The sequence below is a fragment of the Schistocerca gregaria genome, chromosome 8 (assembly GCF_023897955.1).
Source record: "Schistocerca gregaria isolate iqSchGreg1 chromosome 8, iqSchGreg1.2, whole genome shotgun sequence".
NCBI lineage: Eukaryota > Metazoa > Arthropoda > Insecta > Orthoptera > Acrididae > Schistocerca > Schistocerca gregaria.
This window is the reverse complement of record NC_064927.1, coordinates 381,931,755-381,952,743: the sequence shown is the minus strand read 5'-3', so window position 1 is coordinate 381,952,743 and position 20,989 is coordinate 381,931,755. Positions and strand designations below refer to the sequence as shown.

The window sequence follows — 20,989 nt, the reverse complement described above, 5'->3', positions numbered from 1 at the left end:
GCACGTATGGCCCGAAAAAGCATTACCCTTGTGATCAAGGAATGTAATTGCTAAAAAATCGTAAGAAGGTCTGCGTCTTAGGAAGTGTTTCTCGTATTCTTCACACGACGTCATCGTTTCACAACTGACAGGGTTTACTGACGTCGCTGAATCAGCGCACCCCAAGCTTAATGATCGAGCTCGAAGCACCAACGAAAAAGAATAATTTTAGCAAAGCGTGGTTTCGATCCACGGACCTCTGGGTTATGGGCCCAGCACGCTTCCACTGCGCCACTCTGCTGCGTGCAGCAGTCCGTCCTTTTCGGTGCGTGGCATTGGACACTTGGAAAGCGTTGTGTGCATCGGTTTCACGCGCCTACCGTTTAATTAACTGCGTATCATCTCTCAGCTTGACTTGTCTCGACTTTGCTCGACTGACGCTACGCTGACGCTTGCACGAAGCGATATTTACCACGATCGTCTCGAGATGCAGCTGCGAGATGCTCAGGATTAACATTGCACTCCACGAAGGTGGAGACATTCGAATGCATTGTCTAGCTACGCCCCCGCAACTAACAAAATGCCGACCCTGCCAGGATTCGAACCTGGAATCTTCTGATCCGTAGTCAGACGCGTTATCCGTTGCGCCACAGGGCCACTGTTCGCGGTGTAAGCCACGGGGAGGGTGCACATCGCAAAGCAACGTGTTCTCCGTGGCTCGGCAATTGCGTGTCGTCCACTGACAACGGCGGCGCGGCCACTCTGGTCTTCCGCACTCTGCAGGGAGCTGCTAAGGAAGGCATCTCTCCTCCAGCTCCTCGGCCACGGTGCGCCTGCACAGCCTAGAGCTTGCCATACATCTGCCCCCGCTGTTGGACAGGTAGCAGAATGCAAGGCGCCCGTTTTTCTGCATTTTTTCGGTGATGACAAGCGGTTGATATGCCTGTAAGTGTAGCATATGAAACAAGAATCGTATGAAGCATTCGTAGACAGGTGCTGAAGTGGCAGTATGGCCGTAGGTGATGATCGTATGATGGGTCTGTAGCCACAACAGCTTGGCAGCAAAGTGAATACCGCTAACTGAAACCATTCCGCTGTAGCCCCAGTGGCGCAATTGGTTAGCGCACGGTACTTATAAGGCAGTAGCCGTGAGCAGTGCCGGGGTTGTGAGTTCGAGCCTCACCTGGGGCATACTTTTATTTCGTAGCAGCTGACTCTGGAAGCATCGGGACGCTAGATTTTAGATGTATCACGTACTTGAGAAGCAGAAATGTGCGTGCATTGTATAGACCGCCTGCGTGTTCCTCGGTAGTATAGTGGTTAGTATCCCCGCCTGTCACGCGGGAGACCGGGGTTCGATTCCCCGCCGGGGAGGTGCGATTTTTATATCGCGAGAAAGCATTACCCTTGTGATCAAGGAATGTAATTGCTAAAAATCGTAAGAAGGTCTGCGTCTTAGGAAGTGTTTCTCGTATTCTTCACACGACGTCATCGTTTCACAACTGACAGGGTTTACTGACGTCGCTGAATCAGCGCACCCCAAGCTTAATGATCGAGCTCGAAGCACCAACGAAAAAGAATAATTTTAGCAGAGCGTGGTTTCGATCCACGGACCTCTGGGTTATGGGCCCAGCACGCTTCCACTGCGCCACTCTGCTGCGTGCAGCAGTCCGTCCTTTTCGGTGCGTGGCATTGGACACTTGGAAAGCGTTGTGTGCATCGGTTTCACGCGCCTACCGTTTAAATAACTGCGTATCATCTCTCAGCTTGACTTGTCTCGACTTTGCTCGACTGACGCTACGCTGACGCTTGCACGAAGCGATATTTACCACGATCGTCTCGAGATGCAGCTGCGAGATGCTCAGGATTAACATTGCACTCCACGAAGGTGGAGACATTCGAATGCATTGCCTAGCTACGCCCCCGCAACTAACAAAATGCCGACCCTGCCAGGATTCGAACCTGGAATCTTCTGATCCGTAGTCAGACGCGTTATCCGTTGCGCCACAGGGCCACTGTTCGCGGTGTAAGCCACGGGGCGGGTGCACATCGCAAAGCAACATGTTCTCCGTGGCTCGGCAATTGCGTGTCGTCCACTGACAACGGCGGCGCGGCCACTCTGGTCTTCCGCACTCTGCAGGGAGCTGCTAAGGAAGGCATCTCTCCTCCAGCTCCTCGGCCACGGTGCGCCTGCACAGCCTAGAGCTTGCCATACATCTGCCCCCGCTGTTGGACAGGTAGCAGAATGCAAGGCGCCCGTTTTTCTGCATTTTTTCGGTGATGACAAGCGGTTGATATGCCTGTAAGTGTAGCATATGAAACAAGAATCGTATGAAGCATTCGTAGACAGGTGCTGAAGTGGCAGTATGGCCGTAGGTGATGATCGTATGATGGGTCTGTAGCCACAACAGCTTGGCAGCAAAGTGAATACCGCTAACTGAAACCATTCCGCTGTAGCCCCAGTGGCGCAATTGGTTAGCGCACGGTACTTATAAGGCAGTAGCCGTGAGCAATGCCGGGGTTGTGAGTTCGAGCCTCACCTGGGGCATACTTTTATTTCGTAGCAGCTGACTCTGGAAGCATCGGGACGCTAGATTTTAGATGTATCACGTACTTGAGAAGCAGAAATGTGCGTGCATTGTATAGACCGCCTGCGTGTTCCTCGGTAGTATAATGGTTAGTATCCCCGCCTGTCACGCGGGAGACCGGGGTTCGATTCCCCGCCGGGGAGGTGCGATTTTTATATCGCGAGAAAGCATTACCCTTGTGATCAAGGAATGTAATTGCTAAAAAATCGTAAGAAGGTCTGCGTCTTAGGAAGTGTTTCTCGTATTCTTCACACGACGTCATCGTTTCACAACTGACAGGGTTTACTGACGTCGCTGAATCAGCGCACCCCAAGCTTAATGATCGAGCTCGAAGCACCAACGAAAAAGAATAATTTTAGCAGAGCGTGGTTTCGATCCACGGACCTCTGGGTTATGGGCCCAGCACGCTTCCACTGCGCCACTCTGCTGCGTGCAGCAGTCCGTCCTTTTCGGTGCGTGGCATTGGACACTTGGAAAGCGTTGTGTGCATCGGTTTCACGCGCCTACCGTTTAATTAACTGCGTATCATCTCTCAGCTTGACTTGTCTCGACTTTGCTCGACTGACGCTACGCTGACGCTTGCACGAAGCGATATTTACCACGATCGTCTCGAGATGCAGCTGCGAGATGCTCAGGATTAACATTGCACTCCACGAAGGTGGAGACATTCGAATGCATTGCCTAGCTACGCCCCCGCAACTAACAAAATGCCGACCCTGCCAGGATTCGAACCTGGAATCTTCTGATCCGTAGTCAGACGCGTTATCCGTTGCGCCACAGGGCCACTGTTCGCGGTGTAAGCCACGGGGCGGGTGCACATCGCAAAGCAACGTGTTCTCCGTGGCTCGGCAATTGCGTGTCGTCCACTGACAACGGCGGCGCGGCCACTCTGGTCTTCCGCACTCTGCAGGGAGCTGCTAAGGAAGGCATCTCTCCTCCAGCTCCTCGGCCACGGTGCGCCTGCACAGCCTAGAGCTTGCCATACATCTGCCCCCGCTGTTGGACAGGTAGCAGAATGCAAGGCGCCCGTTTTTCTGCATTTTTTCGGTGATGACAAGCGGTTGATATGCCTGTAAGTGTAGCATATGAAACAAGAATCGTATGAAGCATTCGTAGACAGGTGCTGAAGTGGCAGTATGGCCGTAGGTGATGATCGTATGATGGGTCTGTAGCCACAACAGCTTGGCAGCAAAGTGAATACCGCTAACTGAAACCATTCCGCTGTAGCCCCAGTGGCGCAATTGGTTAGCGCACGGTACTTATAAGGCAGTAGCCGTGAGCAATGCCGGGGTTGTGAGTTCGAGCCTCACCTGGGGCATACTTTTATTTCGTAGCAGCTGACTCTGGAAGCATCGGGACGCTAGATTTTAGATGCATCACGTACTTGAGAAGCAGAAATGTGCGTGCATTGTATAGACCGCCTGCGTGTTCCTCGGTAGTATAGTGGTTAGTATCCCCGCCTGTCACGCGGGAGACCGGGGTTCGATTCCCCGCCGGGGAGGTGCGATTTTTATATCGTGAAAGTTGCACGTATGGCCCGAAAAAGCATTACCCTTGTGATCAAGGAATGTAATTGCTAAAAAATCGTAAGAAGGTCTGCGTCTTAGGAAGTGTTTCTCGTATTCTTCACACGACGTCATCGTTTCACAACTGACAGGGTTTACTGACGTCGCTGAATCAGCGCACCCCAAGCTTAATGATCGAGCTCGAAGCACCAACGAAAAAGAATAATTTTAGCAGAGCGTGGTTTCGATCCACGGACCTCTGGGTTATGGGCCCAGCACGCTTCCACTGCGCCACTCTGCTGCGTGCAGCAGTCCGTCCTTTTCGGTGCGTGGCATTGGACACTTGGAAAGCGTTGTGTGCATCGGTTTCACGCGCCTACCGTTTAATTAACTGCGTATCATCTCTCAGCTTGACTTGTCTCGACTTTGCTCGACTGACGCTACGCTGACGCTTGCACGAAGCGATATTTACCACGATCGTCTCGAGATGCAGCTGCGAGATGCTCAGGATTAACATTGCACTCCACGAAGGTGGAGACATTCGAATGCATTGCCTAGCTACGCCCCCGCAACTAACAAAATGCCGACCCTGCCAGGATTCGAACCTGGAATCTTCTGATCCGTAGTCAGACGCGTTATCCGTTGCGCCACAGGGCCACTGTTCGCGGTGTAAGCCACGGGGCGGGTGCACATCGCAAAGCAACGTGTTCTCCGTGGCTCGGCAATTGCGTGTCGTCCACTGACAACGGCGGCGCGGCCACTCTGGTCTTCCGCACTCTGCAGGGAGCTGCTAAGGAAGGCATCTCTCCTCCAGCTCCTCGGCCACGGTGCGCCTGCACAGCCTAGAGCTTGCCATACATCTGCCCCCGCTGTTGGACAGGTAGCAGAATGCAAGGCGCCCGTTTTTCTGCATTTTTTCGGTGATGACAAGCGGTTGATATGCCTGTAAGTGTAGCATATGAAACAAGAATCGTATGAAGCATTCGTAGACAGGTGCTGAAGTGGCAGTATGGCCGTAGGTGATGATCGTATGATGGGTCTGTAGCCACAACAGCTTGGCAGCAAAGTGAATACCGCTAACTGAAACCATTCCGCTGTAGCCCCAGTGGCGCAATTGGTTAGCGCACGGTACTTATAAGGCAGTAGCCGTGAGCAATGCCGGGGTTGTGAGTTCGAGCCTCACCTGGGGCATACTTTTATTTCGTAGCAGTTGACTCTGGAAGCATCGGGACGCTAGATTTTAGATGCATCACGTACTTGAGAAGCAGAAATGTGCGTGCATTGTATAGACCGCCTGCGTGTTCCTCGGTAGTATAGTGGTTAGTATCCCCGCCTGTCACGCGGGAGACCGGGGTTCGATTCCCCGCCGGGGAGGTGCGATTTTTATATCGCGAAAGTTGCACGTATGGCCCGAAAAAGCATTACCCTTGTGATCAAGGAATGTAATTGCTAAAAAATCGTAAGAAGGTCTGCGTCTTAGGAAGTGTTTCTCGTATTCTTCACACGACGTCATCGTTTCACAACTGACAGGGTTTACTGACGTCGCTGAATCAGCGCACCCCAAGCTTAATGATCGAGCTCGAAGCACCAACGAAAAAGAATAATTTTAGCAGAGCGTGGTTTCGATCCACGGACCTCTGGGTTATGGGCCCAGCACGCTTCCACTGCGCCACTCTGCTGCGTGCAGCAGTCCGTCCTTTTCGGTGCGTGGCATTGGACACTTGGAAAGCGTTGTGTGCATCGGTTTCACGCGCCTACCGTTTAATTAACTGCGTATCATCTCTCAGCTTGACTTGTCTCGACTTTGCTCGACTGACGCTACGCTGACGCTTGCACGAAGCGATATTTACCACGATCGTCTCGAGATGCAGCTGCGAGATGCTCAGGATTAACATTGCACTCCACGAAGGTGGAGACATTCGAATGCATTGCCTAGCTACGCCCCCGCAACTAACAAAATGCCGACCCTGCCAGGATTCGAACCTGGAATCTTCTGATCCGTAGTCAGACGCGTTATCCGTTGCGCCACAGGGCCACTGTTCGCGGTGTAAGCCACGGGGCGGGTGCACATCGCAAAGCAACGTGTTCTCCGTGGCTCGGCAATTGCGTGTCGTCCACTGACAACGGCGGCGCGGCCACTCTGGTCTTCCGCACTCTGCAGGGAGCTGCTAAGGAAGGCATCTCTCCTCCAGCTCCTCGGCCACGGTGCGCCTGCACAGCCTAGAGCTTGCCATACATCTGGACAGGTAGCAGAATGCAAGGCGCCCGTTTTTCTGCATTTTTTCGGTGATGACAAGCGGTTGATATGCCTGTAAGTGTAGCATATGAAACAAGAATCGTATGAAGCATTCGTAGACAGGTGCTGAAGTGGCAGTATGGCCGTAGGTGATGATCGTATGATGGGTCTGTAGCCACAACAGCTTGGCAGCAAAGTGAATACCGCTAACTGAAACCATTCCGCTGTAGCCCCAGTGGCGCAATTGGTTAGCGCACGGTACTTATAAGGCAGTAGCCGTGAGCAATGCCGGGGTTGTGAGTTCGAGCCTCACCTGGGGCATACTTTTATTTCGTAGCAGTTGACTCTGGAAGCATCGGGACGCTAGATTTAGATGCATCACGTACTTGAGAAGCAGAAATGTGCGTGCATTGTATAGACCGCCTGCGTGTTCCTCGGTAGTATAGTGGTTAGTATCCCCGCCTGTCACGCGGGAGACCGGGGTTCGATTCCCCGCCGGGGAGGTGCGATTTTTATATCGCGAAAGTTGCACGTATGGCCCGAAAAAGCATTACCCTTGTGATCAAGGAATGTAATTGCTAAAAAATCGTAAGAAGGTCTGCGTCTTAGGAAGTGTTTCTCGTATTCTTCACACGACGTCATCGTTTCACAACTGACAGGGTTTACTGACGTCGCTGAATCAGCGCACCCCAAGCTTAATGATCGAGCTCGAAGCACCAACGAAAAAGAATAATTTTAGCAGAGCGTGGTTTCGATCCACGGACCTCTGGGTTATGGGCCCAGCACGCTTCCACTGCGCCACTCTGCTGCGTGCAGCAGTCCGTCCTTTTCGGTGCGTGGCATTGGACACTTGGAAAGCGTTGTGTGCATCGGTTTCACGCGCCTACCGTTTAATTAACTGCGTATCATCTCTCAGCTTGACTTGTCTCGACTTTGCTCGACTGACGCTACGCTGACGCTTGCACGAAGCGATATTTACCACGATCGTCTCGAGATGCAGCTGCGAGATGCTCAGGATTAACATTGCACTCCACGAAGGTGGAGACATTCGAATGCATTGCCTAGCTACGCCCCCGCAACTAACAAAATGCCGACCCTGCCAGGATTCGAACCTGGAATCTTCTGATCCGTAGTCAGACGCGTTATCCGTTGCGCCACAGGGCCACTGTTCGCGGTGTAAGCCACGGGGCGGGTGCACATCGCAAAGCAACGTGTTCTCCGTGGCTCGGCAATTGCGTGTCGTCCACTGACAACGGCGGCGCGGCCACTCTGGTCTTCCGCACTCTGCAGGGAGCTGCTAAGGAAGGCATCTCTCCTCCAGCTCCTCGGCCACGGTGCGCCTGCACAGCCTAGAGCTTGCCATACATCTGGACAGGTAGCAGAATGCAAGGCGCCCGTTTTTCTGCATTTTTTCGGTGATGACAAGCGGTTGATATGCCTGTAAGTGTAGCATATGAAACAAGAATCGTATGAAGCATTCGTAGACAGGTGCTGAAGTGGCAGTATGGCCGTAGGTGATGATCGTATGATGGGTCTGTAGCCACAACAGCTTGGCAGCAAAGTGAATACCGCTAACTGAAACCATTCCGCTGTAGCCCCAGTGGCGCAATTGGTTAGCGCACGGTACTTATAAGGCAGTAGCCGTGAGCAATGCCGGGGTTGTGAGTTCGAGCCTCACCTGGGGCATACTTTTATTTCGTAGCAGTTGACTCTGGAAGCATCGGGACGCTAGATTTTAGATGCATCACGTACTTGAGAAGCAGAAATGTGCGTGCATTGTATAGACCGCCTGCGTGTTCCTCGGTAGTATAGTGGTTAGTATCCCCGCCTGTCACGCGGGAGACCGGGGTTCGATTCCCCGCCGGGGAGGTGCGATTTTTATATCGCGAAAGTTGCACGTATGGCCCGAAAAAGCATTACCCTTGTGATCAAGGAATGTAATTGCTAAAAAATCGTAAGAAGGTCTGCGTCTTAGGAAGTGTTTCTCGTATTCTTCACACGACGTCATCGTTTCACAACTGACAGGGTTTACTGACGTCGCTGAATCAGCGCACCCCAAGCTTAATGATCGAGCTCGAAGCACCAACGAAAAAGAATAATTTTAGCAGAGCGTGGTTTCGATCCACGGACCTCTGGGTTATGGGCCCAGCACGCTTCCACTGCGCCACTCTGCTGCGTGCAGCAGTCCGTCCTTTTCGGTGCGTGGCATTGGACACTTGGAAAGCGTTGTGTGCATCGGTTTCACGCGCCTACCGTTTAATTAACTGCGTATCATCTCTCAGCTTGACTTGTCTCGACTTTGCTCGACTGACGCTACGCTGACGCTTGCACGAAGCGATATTTACCACGATCGTCTCGAGATGCAGCTGCGAGATGCTCAGGATTAACATTGCACTCCACGAAGGTGGAGACATTCGAATGCATTGCCTAGCTACGCCCCCGCAACTAACAAAATGCCGACCCTGCCAGGATTCGAACCTGGAATCTTCTGATCCGTAGTCAGACGCGTTATCCGTTGCGCCACAGGGCCACTGTTCGCGGTGTAAGCCACGGGGCGGGTGCACATCGCAAAGCAACGTGTTCTCCGTGGCTCGGCAATTGCGTGTCGTCCACTGACAACGGCGGCGCGGCCACTCTGGTCTTCCGCACTCTGCAGGGAGCTGCTAAGGAAGGCATCTCTCCTCCAGCTCCTCGGCCACGGTGCGCCTGCACAGCCTAGAGCTTGCCATACATCTGGACAGGTAGCAGAATGCAAGGCGCCCGTTTTTCTGCATTTTTTCGGTGATGACAAGCGGTTGATATGCCTGTAAGTGTAGCATATGAAACAAGAATCGTATGAAGCATTCGTAGACAGGTGCTGAAGTGGCAGTATGGCCGTAGGTGATGATCGTATGATGGGTCTGTAGCCACAACAGCTTGGCAGCAAAGTGAATACCGCTAACTGAAACCATTCCGCTGTAGCCCCAGTGGCGCAATTGGTTAGCGCACGGTACTTATAAGGCAGTAGCCGTGAGCAATGCCGGGGTTGTGAGTTCGAGCCTCACCTGGGGCATACTTTTATTTCGTAGCAGTTGACTCTGGAAGCATCGGGACGCTAGATTTTAGATGCATCACGTACTTGAGAAGCAGAAATGTGCGTGCATTGTATAGACCGCCTGCGTGTTCCTCGGTAGTATAGTGGTTAGTATCCCCGCCTGTCACGCGGGAGACCGGGGTTCGATTCCCCGCCGGGGAGGTGCGATTTTTATATCGCGAAAGTTGCACGTATGGCCCGAAAAAGCATTACCCTTGTGATCAAGGAATGTAATTGCTAAAAAATCGTAAGAAGGTCTGCGTCTTAGGAAGTGTTTCTCGTATTCTTCACACGACGTCATCGTTTCACAACTGACAGGGTTTACTGACGTCGCTGAATCAGCGCACCCCAAGCTTAATGATCGAGCTCGAAGCACCAACGAAAAAGAATAATTTTAGCAGAGCGTGGTTTCGATCCACGGACCTCTGGGTTATGGGCCCAGCACGCTTCCACTGCGCCACTCTGCTGCGTGCAGCAGTCCGTCCTTTTCGGTGCGTGGCATTGGACACTTGGAAAGCGTTGTGTGCATCGGTTTCACGCGCCTACCGTTTAATTAACTGCGTATCATCTCTCAGCTTGACTTGTCTCGACTTTGCTCGACTGACGCTACGCTGACGCTTGCACGAAGCGATATTTACCACGATCGTCTCGAGATGCAGCTGCGAGATGCTCAGGATTAACATTGCACTCCACGAAGGTGGAGACATTCGAATGCATTGCCTAGCTACGCCCCCGCAACTAACAAAATGCCGACCCTGCCAGGATTCGAACCTGGAATCTTCTGATCCGTAGTCAGACGCGTTATCCGTTGCGCCACAGGGCCACTGTTCGCGGTGTAAGCCACGGGGCGGGTGCACATCGCAAAGCAACGTGTTCTCCGTGGCTCGGCAATTGCGTGTCGTCCACTGACAACGGCGGCGCGGCCACTCTGGTCTTCCGCACTCTGCAGGGAGCTGCTAAGGAAGGCATCTCTCCTCCAGCTCCTCGGCCACGGTGCGCCTGCACAGCCTAGAGCTTGCCATACATCTGGACAGGTAGCAGAATGCAAGGCGCCCGTTTTTCTGCATTTTTTCGGTGATGACAAGCGGTTGATATGCCTGTAAGTGTAGCATATGAAACAAGAATCGTATGAAGCATTCGTAGACAGGTGCTGAAGTGGCAGTATGGCCGTAGGTGATGATCGTATGATGGGTCTGTAGCCACAACAGCTTGGCAGCAAAGTGAATACCGCTAACTGAAACCATTCCGCTGTAGCCCCAGTGGCGCAATTGGTTAGCGCACGGTACTTATAAGGCAGTAGCCGTGAGCAATGCCGGGGTTGTGAGTTCGAGCCTCACCTGGGGCATACTTTTATTTCGTAGCAGTTGACTCTGGAAGCATCGGGACGCTAGATTTTAGATGCATCACGTACTTGAGAAGCAGAAATGTGCGTGCATTGTATAGACCGCCTGCGTGTTCCTCGGTAGTATAGTGGTTAGTATCCCCGCCTGTCACGCGGGAGACCGGGGTTCGATTCCCCGCCGGGGAGGTGCGATTTTTATATCGCGAAAGTTGCACGTATGGCCCGAAAAAGCATTACCCTTGTGATCAAGGAATGTAATTGCTAAAAAATCGTAAGAAGGTCTGCGTCTTAGGAAGTGTTTCTCGTATTCTTCACACGACGTCATCGTTTCACAACTGACAGGGTTTACTGACGTCGCTGAATCAGCGCACCCCAAGCTTAATGATCGAGCTCGAAGCACCAACGAAAAAGAATAATTTTAGCAGAGCGTGGTTTCGATCCACGGACCTCTGGGTTATGGGCCCAGCACGCTTCCACTGCGCCACTCTGCTGCGTGCAGCAGTCCGTCCTTTTCGGTGCGTGGCATTGGACACTTGGAAAGCGTTGTGTGCATCGGTTTCACGCGCCTACCGTTTAATTAACTGCGTATCATCTCTCAGCTTGACTTGTCTCGACTTTGCTCGACTGACGCTACGCTGACGCTTGCACGAAGCGATATTTACCACGATCGTCTCGAGATGCAGCTGCGAGATGCTCAGGATTAACATTGCACTCCACGAAGGTGGAGACATTCGAATGCATTGCCTAGCTACGCCCCCGCAACTAACAAAATGCCGACCCTGCCAGGATTCGAACCTGGAATCTTCTGATCCGTAGTCAGACGCGTTATCCGTTGCGCCACAGGGCCACTGTTCGCGGTGTAAGCCACGGGGCGGGTGCACATCGCAAAGCAACATGTTCTCCGTGGCTCGGCAATTGCGTGTCGTCCACTGACAACGGCGGCGCGGCCACTCTGGTCTTCCGCACTCTGCAGGGAGCTGCTAAGGAAGGCATCTCTCCTCCAGCTCCTCGGCCACGGTGCGCCTGCACAGCCTAGAGCTTGCCATACATCTGCCCCCGCTGTTGGACAGGTAGCAGAATGCAAGGCGCCCGTTTTTCTGCATTTTTTCGGTGATGACAAGCGGTTGATATGCCTGTAAGTGTAGCATATGAAACAAGAATCGTATGAAGCATTCGTAGACAGGTGCTGAAGTGGCAGTATGGCCGTAGGTGATGATCGTATGATGGGTCTGTAGCCACAACAGCTTGGCAGCAAAGTGAATACCGCTAACTGAAACCATTCCGCTGTAGCCCCAGTGGCGCAATTGGTTAGCGCACGGTACTTATAAGGCAGTAGCCGTGAGCAATGCCAGGGTTCTGAGTTCGAGCCTCACCTGGGGCATACTTTTATTTCGTAGCAGCTGACTCTGGAAGCATCGGGACGCTAAATTTTAGATGTATCACGTACTTGAGAAGCAGAAATGTGCGTGCATTGTATAGACCGCCTGCGTGTTCCTCGGTAGTATAGTGGTTAGTATCCCCGCCTGTCACGCGGGAGACCGGGGTTCGATTCCCCGCCGGGGAGGTGCGATTTTTATATCGCGAAAGTTGCACGTATGGCCCGAAAAAGCATTACCCTTGTGATCAAGGAATGTAATTGCTAAAAAATCGTAAGAAGGTCTGCGTCTTAGGAAGTGTTTCTCGTATTCTTCACACGACGTCATCGTTTCACAACTGACAGGGTTTACTGACGTCGCTGAATCAGCGCACCCCAAGCTTAATGATCGAGCTCGAAGCACCAACGAAAAAGAATAATTTTAGCAGAGCGTGGTTTCGATCCACGGACCTCTGGGTTATGGGCCCAGCACGCTTCCACTGCGCCACTCTGCTGCGTGCAGCAGTCCGTCCTTTTCGGTGCGTGGCATTGGACACTTGGAAAGCGTTGTGTGCATCGGTTTCACGCGCCTACCGTTTAATTAACTGCGTATCATCTCTCAGCTTGACTTGTCTCGACTTTGCTCGACTGACGCTACGCTGACGCTTGCACGAAGCGATATTTACCACGATCGTCTCGAGATGCAGCTGCGAGATGCTCAGGATTAACATTGCACTCCACGAAGGTGGAGACATTCGAATGCATTGCCTAGCTACGCCCCCGCAACTAACAAAATGCCGACCCTGCCAGGATTCGAACCTGGAATCTTCTGATCCGTAGTCAGACGCGTTATCCGTTGCGCCACAGGGCCACTGTTCGCGGTGTAAGCCACGGGGCGGGTGCACATCGCAAAGCAACGTGTTCTCCGTGGCTCGGCAATTGCGTGTCGTCCACTGACAACGGCGGCGCGGCCACTCTGGTCTTCCGCACTCTGCAGGGAGCTGCTAAGGAAGGCATCTCTCCTCCAGCTCCTCGGCCACGGTGCGCCTGCACAGCCTAGAGCTTGCCATACATCTGCCCCCGCTGTTGGACAGGTAGCAGAATGCAAGGCGCCCGTTTTTCTGCATTTTTTCGGTGATGACAAGCGGTTGATATGCCTGTAAGTGTAGCATATGAAACAAGAATCGTATGAAGCATTCGTAGACAGGTGCTGAAGTGGCAGTATGGCCGTAGGTGATGATCGTATGATGGGTCTGTAGCCACAACAGCTTGGCAGCAAAGTGAATACCGCTAACTGAAACCATTCCGCTGTAGCCCCAGTGGCGCAATTGGTTAGCGCACGGTACTTATAAGGCAGTAGCCGTGAGCAATGCCTGGGTTGTGAGTTCGAGCCTCACCTGGGGCATACTTTTATTTCGTAGCAGCTGACTCTGGAAGCATCGGGACGCTAGATTTTAGATGTATCACGTACTTGAGAAGCAGAAATGTGCGTGCATTGTATAGACCGCCTGCGTGTTCCTCGGTAGTATAGTGGTTAGTATCCCCGCCTGTCACGCGGGAGACCGGGGTTCGATTCCCCGCCGGGTAGGTGCGATTTTTATATCGCGAAAGTTGCACGTATGGCCCGAAAAAGCATTACCCTTGTGATCAAGGAATGTAATTGCTAAAAAATCGTAAGAAGGTCTGCGTCTTAGGAAGTGTTTCTCGTATTCTTCACACGACGTCATCGTTTCACAACTGACAGGGTTTACTGACGTCGCTGAATCAGCGCACCCCAAGCTTAATGATCGAGCTCGAAGCACCAACGAAAAAGAATAATTTTAGCAGAGCGTGGTTTCGATCCACGGACCTCTGGGTTATGGGCCCAGCACGCTTCCACTGCGCCACTCTGCTGCGTGCAGCAGTCCGTCCTTTTCGGTGCGTGGCATTGGACACTTGGAAAGCGTTGTGTGCATCGGTTTCACGCGCCTACCGTTTAATTAACTGCGTATCATCTCTCAGCTTGACTTGTCTCGACTTTGCTCGACTGACGCTACGCTGACGCTTGCACGAAGCGATATTTACCACGATCGTCTCGAGATGCAGCTGCGAGATGCTCAGGATTAACATTGCACTCCACGAAGGTGGAGACATTCGAATGCATTGCCTAGCTACGCCCCCGCAACTAACAAAATGCCGACCCTGCCAGGATTCGAACCTGGAATCTTCTGATCCGTAGTCAGACGCGTTATCCGTTGCGCCACAGGGCCACTGTTCGCGGTGTAAGCCACGGGGCGGGTGCACATCGCAAAGCAACATGTTCTCCGTGGCTCGGCAATTGCGTGTCGTCCACTGACAACGGCGGCGCGGCCACTCTGGTCTTCCGCACTCTGCAGGGAGCTGCTAAGGAAGGCATCTCTCCTCCAGCTCCTCGGCCACGGTGCGCCTGCACAGCCTAGAGCTTGCCATACATCTGCCCCCGCTGTTGGACAGGTAGCAGAATGCAAGGCGCCCGTTTTTCTGCATTTTTTCGGTGATGACAAGCGGTTGATATGCCTGTAAGTGTAGCATATGAAACAAGAATCGTATGAAGCATTCGTAGACAGGTGCTGAAGTGGCAGTATGGCCGTAGGTGATGATCGTATGATGGGTCTGTAGCCACAACAGCTTGGCAGCAAAGTGAATACCGCTAACTGAAACCATTCCGCTGTAGCCCCAGTGGCGCAATTGGTTAGCGCACGGTACTTATAAGGCAGTAGCCGTGAGCAATGCCAGGGTTGTGAGTTCGAGCCTCACCTGGGGCATACTTTTATTTCGTAGCAGCTGACTCTGGAAGCATCGGGACGCTAGATTTTAGATGCATCACGTACTTGAGAAGCAGAAATGTGCGTGCATTGTATAGACCGCCTGCGTGTTCCTCGGTAGTATAGTGGTTAGTATCCCCGCCTGTCACGCGGGAGACCGGGGTTCGATTCCTCGCCGGGGAGGTGCGATTTTTATATCGCGAAAGTTGCACGTATGGCCCGAAAAAGCATTACCCTTGTGATCAAGGAATGTAATTGCTAAAAAATCGTAAGAAGGTCTGCGTCTTAGGAAGTGTTTCTCGTATTCTTCACACGACGTCATCGTTTCACAACTGACAGGGTTTACTGACGACGCTGAATCAGCGCACCCCAAGCTTAATGATCGAGCTCGAAGCACCAACGAAAAAGAATAATTTTAGCAGAGCGTGGTTTCGATCCACGGACCTCTGGGTTATGGGCCCAGCACGCTTCCACTGCGCCACTCTGCTGCGTGCAGCAGTCCGTCCTTTTCGGTGCGTGGCATTGGACACTTGGAAAGCGTTGTGTGCATCGGTTTCACGCGCCTACCGTTTAATTAACTGCGTATCATCTCTCAGCTTGACTTGTCTCGACTTTGCTCGACTGACGCTACGCTGACGCTTGCACGAAGCGATATTTACCACGATCGTCTCGAGATGCAGCTGCGAGATGCTCAGGATTAACATTGCACTCCACGAAGGTGGAGACATTCGAATGCATTGCCTAGCTACGCCCCCGCAACTAACAAAATGCCGACCCTGCCAGGATTCGAACCTGGAATCTTCTGATCCGTAGTCAGACGCGTTATCCGTTGCGCCACAGGGCCACTGTTCGCGGTGTAAGCCACGGGGCGGGTGCACATCGCAAAGCAACGTGTTCTCCGTGGCTCGGCAATTGCGTGTCGTCCACTGACAACGGCGGCGCGGCCACTCTGGTCTTCCGCACTCTGCAGGGAGCTGCTAAGGAAGGCATCTCTCCTCCAGCTCCTCGGCCACGGTGCGCCTGCACAGCCTAGAGCTTGCCATACATCTGCCCCCGCTGTTGGACAGGTAGCAGAATGCAAGGCGCCCGTTTTTCTGCATTTTTTCGGTGATGACAAGCGGTTGATATGCCTGTAAGTGTAGCATATGAAACAAGAATCGTATGAAGCATTCGTAGACAGGTGCTGAAGTGGCAGTATGGCCGTAGGTGATGATCGTATGATGGGTCTGTAGCCACAACAGCTTGGCAGCAAAGTGAATACCGCTAACTGAAACCATTCCGCTGTAGCCCCAGTGGCGCAATTGGTTAGCGCACGGTACTTATAAGGCAGTAGCCGTGAGCAATGCCTGGGTTGTGAGTTCGAGCCTCACCTGGGGCATACTTTTATTTCGTAGCAGCTGACTCTGGAAGCATCGGGACGCTAGATTTTAGATGTATCACGTACTTGAGAAGCAGAAATGTGCGTGCATTGTATAGACCGCCTGCGTGTTCCTCGGTAGTATAGTGGTTAGTATCCCCGCCTGTCACGCGGGAGACCGGGGTTCGATTCCCCGCCGGGTAGGTGCGATTTTTATATCGCGAAAGTTGCACGTATGGCCCGAAAAAGCATTACCCTTGTGATCAAGGAATGTAATTGCTAAAAAATCGTAAGAAGGTCTGCGTCTTAGGAAGTGTTTCTCGTATTCTTCACACGACGTCATCGTTTCACAACTGACAGGGTTTACTGACGTCGCTGAATCAGCGCACCCCAAGCTTAATGATCGAGCTCGAAGCACCAACGAAAAAGAATAATTTTAGCAGAGCGTGGTTTCGATCCACGGACCTCTGGGTTATGGGCCCAGCACGCTTCCACTGCGCCACTCTGCTGCGTGCAGCAGTCCGTCCTTTTCGGTGCGTGGCATTGGACACTTGGAAAGCGTTGTGTGCATCGGTTTCACGCGCCTACCGTTTAATTAACTGCGTATCATCTCTCAGCTTGACTTGTCTCGACTTTGCTCGACTGACGCTACGCTGACGCTTGCACGAAGCGATATTTACCACGATCGTCTCGAGATGCAGCTGCGAGATGCTCAGGATTAACATTGCACTCCACGAAGGTGGAGACATTCGAATGCATTGCCTAGCTACGCCCCCGCAACTAACAAAATGCCGACCCTGCCAGGATTCGAACCTGGAATCTTCTGATCCGTAGTCAGACGCGTTATCCGTTGCGCCACAGGGCCACTGTTCGCGGTGTAAGCCACGGGGCGGGTGCACATCGCAAAGCAACATGTTCTCCGTGGCTCGGCAATTGCGTGTCGTCCACTGACAACGGCGGCGCGGCCACTCTGGTCTTCCGCACTCTGCAGGGAGCTGCTAAGGAAGGCATCTCTCCTCCAGCTCCTCGGCCACGGTGCGCCTGCACAGCCTAGAGCTTGCCATACATCTGCCCCCGCTGTTGGACAGGTAGCAGAATGCAAGGCGCCCGTTTTTCTGCATTTTTTCGGTGATGACAAGCGGTTGATATGCCTGTAAGTGTAGCATATGAAACAAGAATCGTATGAAGCATTCGTAGACAGGTGCTGAAGTGGCAGTATGGCCGTAGGTGATGATCGTATGATGGGTCTGTAGCCACAACAGCTTGGCAGCAAAGTGAATACCGCTAACTGAAACCATTCCGCTGTAGCCCCAGTGGCGCAATTGGTTAGCGCACGGTACTTATAAGGCAGTAGCCGTGAGCAATGCCAGGGTTGTGAGTTCGAGCCTCACCTGGGGCATACTTTTATTTCGTAGCAGCTGACTCTGGAAGCATCGGGACGCTAGATTTTAGATGCATCACGTACTTGAGAAGCAGAAATGTGCGTGCATTGTATAGACCGCCTGCGTGTTCCTCGGTAGTATAGTGGTTAGTATCCCCGCCTGTCACGCGGGAGACCGGGGTTCGATTCCTCGCCGGGGAGGTGCGATTTTTATATCGCGAAAGTTGCACGTATGGCCCGAAAAAGCATTACCCTTGTGATCAAGGAATGTAATTGCTAAAAAATCGTAAGAAGGTCTGCGTCTTAGGAAGTGTTTCTCGTATTCTTCACACGACGTCATCGTTTCACAACTGACAGGGTTTACTGACGACGCTGAATCAGCGCACCCCAAGCTTAATGATCGAGCTCGAAGCACCAACGAAAAAGAATAATTTTAGCAGAGCGTGGTTTCGATCCACGGACCTCTGGGTTATGGGCCCAGCACGCTTCCACTGCGCCACTCTGCTGCGTGCAGCAGTCCGTCCTTTTCGGTGCGTGGCATTGGACACTTGGAAAGCGTTGTGTGCATCGGTTTCACGCGCCTACCGTTTAATTAACTGCGTATCATCTCTCAGCTTGACTTGTCTCGACTTTGCTCGACTGACGCTACGCTGACGCTTGCACGAAGCGATATTTACCACGATCGTCTCGAGATGCAGCTGCGAGATGCTCAGGATTAACATTGCACTCCACGAAGGTGGAGACATTCGAATGCATTGCCTAGCTACGCCCCCGCAACTAACAAAATGCCGACCCTGCCAGGATTCGAACCTGGAATCTTCTGATCCGTAGTCAGACGCGTTATCCGTTGCGCCACAGGGCCACTGTTCGCGGTGTAAGCCACGGGGCGGGTGCACATCGCAAAGCAACGTGTTCTCCGTGGCTCGGCAATTGCGTGTCGTCCACTGACAACGGCGGCGCGGCCACTCTGGTCTTCCGCACTCTGCAGGGAGCTGCTAAGGAAGGCATCTCTCCTCCAGCTCCTCGGCCACGGTGCGCCTGCACAGCCTAGAGCTTGCCATACATCTGCCCCCGCTGTTGGACAGGTAGCAGAATGCAAGGCGCCCGTTTTTCTGCATTTTTTCGGTGATGACAAGCGGTTGATATGCCTGTAAGTGTAGCATATGAAACAAGAATCGTATGAAGCATTCGTAGACAGGTGCTGAAGTGGCAGTATGGCCGTAGGTGATGATCGTATGATGGGTCTGTAGCCACAACAGCTTGGCAACAAAGTGAATACCGCTAACTGAAACCATTCCGCTGTAGCCCCAGTGGCGCAATTGGTTAGCGCACGGTACTTATAAGGCAGTAGCCGTGAGCAATGCCGGGGTTGTGAGTTCGAGCCTCACCTGGGGCATACTTTTATTTCGTAGCAGCTGACTCTGGAAGCATCGGGACGCTAGATTTTAGATGCATCACGTACTTGAGGAGCAGAAATGTGCGTGCATTGTATAGACCGCCTGCGTGTTCCTCGGTAGTATAGTGGTTAGTATCCCCGCCTGTCACGCGGGAGACCGGGGTTCGATTCCCCGCCGGGGAGGTGCGATTTTTATATCGCGAAAGTTGCACATATGGCCCGAAAAAGCATTACCCTTGTGATCAAGGAATGTAATTGCTAAAAAATCGTAAGAAGGTCTGCGTCTTAGGAAGTGTTTCTCGTATTCTTCACACGACGTCATCGTTTCACAACTGACAGGGTTTACTGACGACGCTGAATCAGCGCACCCCAAGCTTAATGATCGAGCTCGAAGCACCAACGAAAAAGAATAATTTTAGCAGAGCGTGGTTTCGATCCACGGACCTCTGGGTTATGGGCCCAGCACGCTTCCACTGCGCCACTCTGCTGCGTGCAGCAGTCCGTCCTTTTCGGTGCGTGGCATTGGACACTTGGAAAGCGTTGTGTGCATCGGTTTCACGCGCCTACCGTTTAATTAACTGCGTATCATCTCTCAGCTTGACTTGTCTCGACTTTGCTCGACTGACGCTACGCTGACGCTTGCACGAAGCGATATTTACCACGATCGTCTCGAGATGCAGCTGCGAGATGCTCAGGATTAACATTGCACTCCACGAAGGTGGAGACATTCGAATGCATTGCCTAGCTACGCCCCCGCAACTAACAAAATGCCGACCCTGCCAGGATTCGAACCTGGAATCTTCTGATCCGTAGTCAGACGCGTTATCCGTTGCGCCACAGGGCCACTGTTCGCGGTGTAAGCCACGGGGAGGGTGCACATCGCAAAGCAACGTGTTCTCCGTGGCTCGGCAATTGCGTGTCGTCCACTGACAACGGCGGCGCGGCCACTCTGGTCTTCCGCACTCTGCAGGGAGCTGCTAAGGAAGGCATCTCTCCTCCAGCTCCTCGGCCACGGTGCGCCTGCACAGCCTAGAGCTTGCCATACATCTGGACAGGTAGCAGAATGCAAGGCGCCCGTTTTTCTGCATTTTTTCGGTGATGACAAGCGGTTGATATGCCTGTAAGTGTAGCATATGAAACAAGAATCGTATGAAGCATTCGTAGACAGGTGCTGAAGTGGCAGTATGGCCGTAGGTGATGATCGTATGATGGGTCTGTAGCCACAACAGCTTGGCAGCAAAGTGAATACCGCTAACTGAAACCATTCCGCTGTAGCCCCAGTGGCGCAATTGGTTAGCGCACGGTACTTATAAGGCAGTAGCCGTGAGCAATGCCGGGGTTGTGAGTTCGAGCCTCACCTGGGGCATACTTTTATTTCGTAGCAGTTGACTCTGGAAGCATCGGGACGCTAGATTTTAGATGCATCACGTACTTGAGAAGCAGAAATGTGCGTGCATTGTATAGACCGCCTGCGTGTTCCTCGGTAGTATAGTGGTTAGTATCCCCGCCTGTCACGCGGGAGACCGGGGTTCGATTCCCCGCCGGGGAGGTGCGATTTTTATATCGCGAAAGTTGCACGTATGGCCCGAAAAAGCATTACCCTTGTGATCAAGGAATGTAATTGCTAAAAAATCGTAAGAAGGTCTGCGTCTTAGGAAGTGTTTCTCGTATTCTTCACACGACGTCATCGTTTCACAACTGACAGGGTTTACTGACGTCGCTGAATCAGCGCACCCCAAGCTTAATGATCGAGCTCGAAGCACCAACGAAAAAGAATAATTTTAGCAGAGCGTGGTTTCGATCCACGGACCTCTGGGTTATGGGCCCAGCACGCTTCCACTGCGCCACTCTGCTGCGTGCAGCAGTCCGTCCTTTTCGGTGCGTGGCATTGGACACTTGGAAAGCGTTGTGTGCATCGGTTTCACGCGCCTACCGTTTAATTAACTGCGTATCATCTCTCAGCTTGACTTGTCTCGACTTTGCTCGACTGACGCT

At 52.6% G+C, this 20,989-nt stretch overlaps 61 non-coding genes across 61 annotated transcripts; 30 read left to right on the top strand and 31 right to left on the bottom strand.

Annotated features, from left to right (window-relative positions):
- Positions 1-208: 208 nt before the first annotated feature.
- On the bottom strand, positions 209-280 carry Trnam-cau (transfer RNA methionine (anticodon CAU)). The gene has a single exon. It is a non-coding gene; the product is annotated as a tRNA-Met (tRNA).
- Positions 281-563: 283 nt separating this feature from the next.
- Trnar-acg (transfer RNA arginine (anticodon ACG)) lies at positions 564-636 on the bottom strand. The gene has a single exon. It is a non-coding gene; the product is annotated as a tRNA-Arg (tRNA).
- A 442-nt stretch (positions 637-1,078) lies between these two features.
- Trnai-uau (transfer RNA isoleucine (anticodon UAU)) lies at positions 1,079-1,170 on the top strand. The gene is given in 2 exon segments: positions 1,079-1,116; positions 1,135-1,170. It is a non-coding gene; the product is annotated as a tRNA-Ile (tRNA).
- Positions 1,171-1,281: 111 nt separating this feature from the next.
- Trnad-guc (transfer RNA aspartic acid (anticodon GUC)) lies at positions 1,282-1,353 on the top strand. The gene has a single exon. It is a non-coding gene; the product is annotated as a tRNA-Asp (tRNA).
- A 212-nt stretch (positions 1,354-1,565) lies between these two features.
- Positions 1,566-1,637, bottom strand: Trnam-cau (transfer RNA methionine (anticodon CAU)). Its single transcript has one exon. It is a non-coding gene; the product is annotated as a tRNA-Met (tRNA).
- A 283-nt stretch (positions 1,638-1,920) lies between these two features.
- Trnar-acg (transfer RNA arginine (anticodon ACG)) lies at positions 1,921-1,993 on the bottom strand. Its single transcript has one exon. It is a non-coding gene; the product is annotated as a tRNA-Arg (tRNA).
- A 442-nt stretch (positions 1,994-2,435) lies between these two features.
- On the top strand, positions 2,436-2,527 carry Trnai-uau (transfer RNA isoleucine (anticodon UAU)). Its single transcript is given in 2 exon segments — positions 2,436-2,473; positions 2,492-2,527. It is a non-coding gene; the product is annotated as a tRNA-Ile (tRNA).
- A 111-nt stretch (positions 2,528-2,638) lies between these two features.
- Positions 2,639-2,710, top strand: Trnad-guc (transfer RNA aspartic acid (anticodon GUC)). The gene has a single exon. It is a non-coding gene; the product is annotated as a tRNA-Asp (tRNA).
- Positions 2,711-2,923: 213 nt separating this feature from the next.
- Positions 2,924-2,995, bottom strand: Trnam-cau (transfer RNA methionine (anticodon CAU)). The gene has a single exon. It is a non-coding gene; the product is annotated as a tRNA-Met (tRNA).
- Positions 2,996-3,278: 283 nt separating this feature from the next.
- Positions 3,279-3,351, bottom strand: Trnar-acg (transfer RNA arginine (anticodon ACG)). The gene has a single exon. It is a non-coding gene; the product is annotated as a tRNA-Arg (tRNA).
- A 442-nt stretch (positions 3,352-3,793) lies between these two features.
- Trnai-uau (transfer RNA isoleucine (anticodon UAU)) lies at positions 3,794-3,885 on the top strand. The gene is given in 2 exon segments: positions 3,794-3,831; positions 3,850-3,885. It is a non-coding gene; the product is annotated as a tRNA-Ile (tRNA).
- Positions 3,886-3,996: 111 nt separating this feature from the next.
- Positions 3,997-4,068, top strand: Trnad-guc (transfer RNA aspartic acid (anticodon GUC)). The gene has a single exon. It is a non-coding gene; the product is annotated as a tRNA-Asp (tRNA).
- Positions 4,069-4,301: 233 nt separating this feature from the next.
- On the bottom strand, positions 4,302-4,373 carry Trnam-cau (transfer RNA methionine (anticodon CAU)). Its single transcript has one exon. It is a non-coding gene; the product is annotated as a tRNA-Met (tRNA).
- Positions 4,374-4,656: 283 nt separating this feature from the next.
- Positions 4,657-4,729, bottom strand: Trnar-acg (transfer RNA arginine (anticodon ACG)). Its single transcript has one exon. It is a non-coding gene; the product is annotated as a tRNA-Arg (tRNA).
- A 442-nt stretch (positions 4,730-5,171) lies between these two features.
- Positions 5,172-5,263, top strand: Trnai-uau (transfer RNA isoleucine (anticodon UAU)). Its single transcript is given in 2 exon segments — positions 5,172-5,209; positions 5,228-5,263. It is a non-coding gene; the product is annotated as a tRNA-Ile (tRNA).
- Positions 5,264-5,374: 111 nt separating this feature from the next.
- On the top strand, positions 5,375-5,446 carry Trnad-guc (transfer RNA aspartic acid (anticodon GUC)). The gene has a single exon. It is a non-coding gene; the product is annotated as a tRNA-Asp (tRNA).
- A 233-nt stretch (positions 5,447-5,679) lies between these two features.
- Positions 5,680-5,751, bottom strand: Trnam-cau (transfer RNA methionine (anticodon CAU)). Its single transcript has one exon. It is a non-coding gene; the product is annotated as a tRNA-Met (tRNA).
- Positions 5,752-6,034: 283 nt separating this feature from the next.
- Positions 6,035-6,107, bottom strand: Trnar-acg (transfer RNA arginine (anticodon ACG)). The gene has a single exon. It is a non-coding gene; the product is annotated as a tRNA-Arg (tRNA).
- Positions 6,108-6,537: 430 nt separating this feature from the next.
- Trnai-uau (transfer RNA isoleucine (anticodon UAU)) lies at positions 6,538-6,629 on the top strand. The gene is given in 2 exon segments: positions 6,538-6,575; positions 6,594-6,629. It is a non-coding gene; the product is annotated as a tRNA-Ile (tRNA).
- Positions 6,630-6,739: 110 nt separating this feature from the next.
- On the top strand, positions 6,740-6,811 carry Trnad-guc (transfer RNA aspartic acid (anticodon GUC)). The gene has a single exon. It is a non-coding gene; the product is annotated as a tRNA-Asp (tRNA).
- A 233-nt stretch (positions 6,812-7,044) lies between these two features.
- Positions 7,045-7,116, bottom strand: Trnam-cau (transfer RNA methionine (anticodon CAU)). Its single transcript has one exon. It is a non-coding gene; the product is annotated as a tRNA-Met (tRNA).
- A 283-nt stretch (positions 7,117-7,399) lies between these two features.
- Trnar-acg (transfer RNA arginine (anticodon ACG)) lies at positions 7,400-7,472 on the bottom strand. Its single transcript has one exon. It is a non-coding gene; the product is annotated as a tRNA-Arg (tRNA).
- Positions 7,473-7,902: 430 nt separating this feature from the next.
- On the top strand, positions 7,903-7,994 carry Trnai-uau (transfer RNA isoleucine (anticodon UAU)). Its single transcript is given in 2 exon segments — positions 7,903-7,940; positions 7,959-7,994. It is a non-coding gene; the product is annotated as a tRNA-Ile (tRNA).
- A 111-nt stretch (positions 7,995-8,105) lies between these two features.
- On the top strand, positions 8,106-8,177 carry Trnad-guc (transfer RNA aspartic acid (anticodon GUC)). The gene has a single exon. It is a non-coding gene; the product is annotated as a tRNA-Asp (tRNA).
- Positions 8,178-8,410: 233 nt separating this feature from the next.
- On the bottom strand, positions 8,411-8,482 carry Trnam-cau (transfer RNA methionine (anticodon CAU)). The gene has a single exon. It is a non-coding gene; the product is annotated as a tRNA-Met (tRNA).
- Positions 8,483-8,765: 283 nt separating this feature from the next.
- Trnar-acg (transfer RNA arginine (anticodon ACG)) lies at positions 8,766-8,838 on the bottom strand. The gene has a single exon. It is a non-coding gene; the product is annotated as a tRNA-Arg (tRNA).
- Positions 8,839-9,268: 430 nt separating this feature from the next.
- Positions 9,269-9,360, top strand: Trnai-uau (transfer RNA isoleucine (anticodon UAU)). Its single transcript is given in 2 exon segments — positions 9,269-9,306; positions 9,325-9,360. It is a non-coding gene; the product is annotated as a tRNA-Ile (tRNA).
- Positions 9,361-9,471: 111 nt separating this feature from the next.
- On the top strand, positions 9,472-9,543 carry Trnad-guc (transfer RNA aspartic acid (anticodon GUC)). The gene has a single exon. It is a non-coding gene; the product is annotated as a tRNA-Asp (tRNA).
- Positions 9,544-9,776: 233 nt separating this feature from the next.
- Trnam-cau (transfer RNA methionine (anticodon CAU)) lies at positions 9,777-9,848 on the bottom strand. Its single transcript has one exon. It is a non-coding gene; the product is annotated as a tRNA-Met (tRNA).
- Positions 9,849-10,131: 283 nt separating this feature from the next.
- Positions 10,132-10,204, bottom strand: Trnar-acg (transfer RNA arginine (anticodon ACG)). Its single transcript has one exon. It is a non-coding gene; the product is annotated as a tRNA-Arg (tRNA).
- A 430-nt stretch (positions 10,205-10,634) lies between these two features.
- Positions 10,635-10,726, top strand: Trnai-uau (transfer RNA isoleucine (anticodon UAU)). Its single transcript is given in 2 exon segments — positions 10,635-10,672; positions 10,691-10,726. It is a non-coding gene; the product is annotated as a tRNA-Ile (tRNA).
- Positions 10,727-10,837: 111 nt separating this feature from the next.
- On the top strand, positions 10,838-10,909 carry Trnad-guc (transfer RNA aspartic acid (anticodon GUC)). Its single transcript has one exon. It is a non-coding gene; the product is annotated as a tRNA-Asp (tRNA).
- Positions 10,910-11,142: 233 nt separating this feature from the next.
- Trnam-cau (transfer RNA methionine (anticodon CAU)) lies at positions 11,143-11,214 on the bottom strand. Its single transcript has one exon. It is a non-coding gene; the product is annotated as a tRNA-Met (tRNA).
- Positions 11,215-11,497: 283 nt separating this feature from the next.
- Trnar-acg (transfer RNA arginine (anticodon ACG)) lies at positions 11,498-11,570 on the bottom strand. Its single transcript has one exon. It is a non-coding gene; the product is annotated as a tRNA-Arg (tRNA).
- A 442-nt stretch (positions 11,571-12,012) lies between these two features.
- On the top strand, positions 12,013-12,104 carry Trnai-uau (transfer RNA isoleucine (anticodon UAU)). The gene is given in 2 exon segments: positions 12,013-12,050; positions 12,069-12,104. It is a non-coding gene; the product is annotated as a tRNA-Ile (tRNA).
- Positions 12,105-12,215: 111 nt separating this feature from the next.
- Trnad-guc (transfer RNA aspartic acid (anticodon GUC)) lies at positions 12,216-12,287 on the top strand. The gene has a single exon. It is a non-coding gene; the product is annotated as a tRNA-Asp (tRNA).
- A 233-nt stretch (positions 12,288-12,520) lies between these two features.
- Positions 12,521-12,592, bottom strand: Trnam-cau (transfer RNA methionine (anticodon CAU)). Its single transcript has one exon. It is a non-coding gene; the product is annotated as a tRNA-Met (tRNA).
- A 283-nt stretch (positions 12,593-12,875) lies between these two features.
- Positions 12,876-12,948, bottom strand: Trnar-acg (transfer RNA arginine (anticodon ACG)). Its single transcript has one exon. It is a non-coding gene; the product is annotated as a tRNA-Arg (tRNA).
- Positions 12,949-13,390: 442 nt separating this feature from the next.
- On the top strand, positions 13,391-13,482 carry Trnai-uau (transfer RNA isoleucine (anticodon UAU)). Its single transcript is given in 2 exon segments — positions 13,391-13,428; positions 13,447-13,482. It is a non-coding gene; the product is annotated as a tRNA-Ile (tRNA).
- Positions 13,483-13,593: 111 nt separating this feature from the next.
- Trnad-guc (transfer RNA aspartic acid (anticodon GUC)) lies at positions 13,594-13,665 on the top strand. The gene has a single exon. It is a non-coding gene; the product is annotated as a tRNA-Asp (tRNA).
- A 233-nt stretch (positions 13,666-13,898) lies between these two features.
- Positions 13,899-13,970, bottom strand: Trnam-cau (transfer RNA methionine (anticodon CAU)). The gene has a single exon. It is a non-coding gene; the product is annotated as a tRNA-Met (tRNA).
- Positions 13,971-14,253: 283 nt separating this feature from the next.
- On the bottom strand, positions 14,254-14,326 carry Trnar-acg (transfer RNA arginine (anticodon ACG)). Its single transcript has one exon. It is a non-coding gene; the product is annotated as a tRNA-Arg (tRNA).
- A 442-nt stretch (positions 14,327-14,768) lies between these two features.
- On the top strand, positions 14,769-14,860 carry Trnai-uau (transfer RNA isoleucine (anticodon UAU)). Its single transcript is given in 2 exon segments — positions 14,769-14,806; positions 14,825-14,860. It is a non-coding gene; the product is annotated as a tRNA-Ile (tRNA).
- Positions 14,861-14,971: 111 nt separating this feature from the next.
- On the top strand, positions 14,972-15,043 carry Trnad-guc (transfer RNA aspartic acid (anticodon GUC)). Its single transcript has one exon. It is a non-coding gene; the product is annotated as a tRNA-Asp (tRNA).
- Positions 15,044-15,276: 233 nt separating this feature from the next.
- Trnam-cau (transfer RNA methionine (anticodon CAU)) lies at positions 15,277-15,348 on the bottom strand. Its single transcript has one exon. It is a non-coding gene; the product is annotated as a tRNA-Met (tRNA).
- Positions 15,349-15,631: 283 nt separating this feature from the next.
- Positions 15,632-15,704, bottom strand: Trnar-acg (transfer RNA arginine (anticodon ACG)). Its single transcript has one exon. It is a non-coding gene; the product is annotated as a tRNA-Arg (tRNA).
- A 442-nt stretch (positions 15,705-16,146) lies between these two features.
- On the top strand, positions 16,147-16,238 carry Trnai-uau (transfer RNA isoleucine (anticodon UAU)). Its single transcript is given in 2 exon segments — positions 16,147-16,184; positions 16,203-16,238. It is a non-coding gene; the product is annotated as a tRNA-Ile (tRNA).
- Positions 16,239-16,349: 111 nt separating this feature from the next.
- Positions 16,350-16,421, top strand: Trnad-guc (transfer RNA aspartic acid (anticodon GUC)). Its single transcript has one exon. It is a non-coding gene; the product is annotated as a tRNA-Asp (tRNA).
- Positions 16,422-16,654: 233 nt separating this feature from the next.
- On the bottom strand, positions 16,655-16,726 carry Trnam-cau (transfer RNA methionine (anticodon CAU)). The gene has a single exon. It is a non-coding gene; the product is annotated as a tRNA-Met (tRNA).
- Positions 16,727-17,009: 283 nt separating this feature from the next.
- Trnar-acg (transfer RNA arginine (anticodon ACG)) lies at positions 17,010-17,082 on the bottom strand. Its single transcript has one exon. It is a non-coding gene; the product is annotated as a tRNA-Arg (tRNA).
- A 442-nt stretch (positions 17,083-17,524) lies between these two features.
- Positions 17,525-17,616, top strand: Trnai-uau (transfer RNA isoleucine (anticodon UAU)). The gene is given in 2 exon segments: positions 17,525-17,562; positions 17,581-17,616. It is a non-coding gene; the product is annotated as a tRNA-Ile (tRNA).
- Positions 17,617-17,727: 111 nt separating this feature from the next.
- Positions 17,728-17,799, top strand: Trnad-guc (transfer RNA aspartic acid (anticodon GUC)). The gene has a single exon. It is a non-coding gene; the product is annotated as a tRNA-Asp (tRNA).
- A 233-nt stretch (positions 17,800-18,032) lies between these two features.
- Trnam-cau (transfer RNA methionine (anticodon CAU)) lies at positions 18,033-18,104 on the bottom strand. The gene has a single exon. It is a non-coding gene; the product is annotated as a tRNA-Met (tRNA).
- A 283-nt stretch (positions 18,105-18,387) lies between these two features.
- Positions 18,388-18,460, bottom strand: Trnar-acg (transfer RNA arginine (anticodon ACG)). The gene has a single exon. It is a non-coding gene; the product is annotated as a tRNA-Arg (tRNA).
- Positions 18,461-18,902: 442 nt separating this feature from the next.
- On the top strand, positions 18,903-18,994 carry Trnai-uau (transfer RNA isoleucine (anticodon UAU)). Its single transcript is given in 2 exon segments — positions 18,903-18,940; positions 18,959-18,994. It is a non-coding gene; the product is annotated as a tRNA-Ile (tRNA).
- Positions 18,995-19,105: 111 nt separating this feature from the next.
- Positions 19,106-19,177, top strand: Trnad-guc (transfer RNA aspartic acid (anticodon GUC)). Its single transcript has one exon. It is a non-coding gene; the product is annotated as a tRNA-Asp (tRNA).
- Positions 19,178-19,410: 233 nt separating this feature from the next.
- Positions 19,411-19,482, bottom strand: Trnam-cau (transfer RNA methionine (anticodon CAU)). Its single transcript has one exon. It is a non-coding gene; the product is annotated as a tRNA-Met (tRNA).
- Positions 19,483-19,765: 283 nt separating this feature from the next.
- Positions 19,766-19,838, bottom strand: Trnar-acg (transfer RNA arginine (anticodon ACG)). The gene has a single exon. It is a non-coding gene; the product is annotated as a tRNA-Arg (tRNA).
- A 430-nt stretch (positions 19,839-20,268) lies between these two features.
- On the top strand, positions 20,269-20,360 carry Trnai-uau (transfer RNA isoleucine (anticodon UAU)). Its single transcript is given in 2 exon segments — positions 20,269-20,306; positions 20,325-20,360. It is a non-coding gene; the product is annotated as a tRNA-Ile (tRNA).
- A 111-nt stretch (positions 20,361-20,471) lies between these two features.
- On the top strand, positions 20,472-20,543 carry Trnad-guc (transfer RNA aspartic acid (anticodon GUC)). The gene has a single exon. It is a non-coding gene; the product is annotated as a tRNA-Asp (tRNA).
- Positions 20,544-20,776: 233 nt separating this feature from the next.
- Trnam-cau (transfer RNA methionine (anticodon CAU)) lies at positions 20,777-20,848 on the bottom strand. Its single transcript has one exon. It is a non-coding gene; the product is annotated as a tRNA-Met (tRNA).
- Positions 20,849-20,989: the final 141 nt, after the last annotated feature.